The sequence below is a fragment of the Primulina huaijiensis genome, unplaced genomic scaffold (genome assembly GCF_012295235.1).
Source record: "Primulina huaijiensis isolate GDHJ02 unplaced genomic scaffold, ASM1229523v2 scaffold9269, whole genome shotgun sequence".
Classification (NCBI taxonomy): domain Eukaryota; kingdom Viridiplantae; phylum Streptophyta; class Magnoliopsida; order Lamiales; family Gesneriaceae; genus Primulina; species Primulina huaijiensis.
This window is the reverse complement of record NW_027361521.1, coordinates 1-1,446: the sequence shown is the minus strand read 5'-3', so window position 1 is coordinate 1,446 and position 1,446 is coordinate 1. Positions and strand designations below refer to the sequence as shown.

General features: G+C 31.4%; 1 long non-coding RNA gene across 1 annotated transcript; it reads left to right on the top strand.

Annotated features, from left to right (window-relative positions):
• Positions 1–541: 541 nt before the first annotated feature.
• On the top strand, positions 542–1,437 carry LOC140970581 (uncharacterized). The gene is made up of 3 exons (XR_012174153.1): positions 542–997; positions 1,097–1,221; positions 1,357–1,437. It is a non-coding gene; the product is annotated as an uncharacterized lncRNA (long non-coding RNA).
• The last annotated feature ends 9 nt before the right edge of the window (positions 1,438–1,446 follow it).

Sequence of the window (1,446 nt, the reverse complement as noted above, 5' to 3'; positions counted from 1 at the left end):
TTAAATATTGTAGACAAAGCATTGTTATATTCAAATTAGATTTCTTCCTTTTCTGAAAATTTCTTACTCACAGTGGCTACATTTTTATTTAAAACAATAAGGTTCAATTTCGTTATTACAACTTTTCCACATGTTAATTGGTCCCAAAACTTTTACATACCCTAAAAATTATTTTATACCATATTAAAGTGTTATTCTTAAGAGATATCATATCTAAGGTATAAATTATATTTGTCATTTCTTATTGTGATTGTTAACAAGAACTTCTCTGTTAGAATTATCGAAAATAGCCATTTATATCTTGCTTGTTCTTCCTATACCATGCAGATCAATGAATGAAAAATGTACAGCTCTTTCAAATCTTAAACCAGAAACTCGCAACTGGTTTGTAAGGGTTTTGGTTGTAGAAAAAAACCCCATCAGTTTTTCGAAATGGGGAAGACAGCAAAAAATTATTTTTATTGATAAAGAGGTAAGATTATTTAAAGCATTGTAAAAAAAATTTGTTCTTCATATGGTTTAATTACACGCTTTATTTCATCCAGAATACAAGCATGCAAAGTATCATCTATGAACAAGATGTGGATCAACTAAACAAGTTGGTTGAGCTTTACAAAACTTACTATGTCGGGAATGCCAAGATCAAGGAAATAAGTGGAAACACACCGATTATGGCAGCATCAAAACATCAAATGATCTTGAGTCGAAGCACTTACATTAAACTTGCAGACGTAAAAGAACAACTTCCCGTGAACCATGCTTACGAACTTACTTCGTTTGGACAATTCCCACAAATAGCAGACATGCCTAACAAACAAATCAGCTAAGTTTTTTCCCCAATTTTCCTTTCACATCCTGAAATGCCAACTAAGTCTTGTTATTTAATGAACAGATCTTGTGTTTTAGACTTATTGTGCAGTGTTATGCATGTGTTTCCACCACGGTTCATTGAGAAAACTAAAAAACACTTACAAGACTTTGTCATTGTCAACGAAGAGTAAGTCATTTCATTTCAAAATATACAATGTCAATTGGTGCACTTTAGATTTTTCCTAATCATATTCAAAGAGATAGTACAACTTTATTATGCATACAGACGCAAACCTTTAATCCTCACATTATGGGAGGAATTTCTGGAAAACGAAGCTCCTTATCTGGTTGAAAATGTTCACAACATGCCCATCATTTTGGGAATGAGGCTTTCTGTGAACACATTTTACGGTAAGATAAGCTTGATTTTATTCCATTATATAAAAACTTTACTAAGTAAATCTGAATGATAAATAGCTAAATATATATTATAGCAAGTTATATTGATATATAGTAGTCTTTGCTCATTAAAATATATTATCACAGGGTTGTCCATTGGAACAGTGCCAAATAGTACTATTTTATTTGAGACTCCCATACCACAAGCCAAACAACTGATGATATGGTAATTTATGT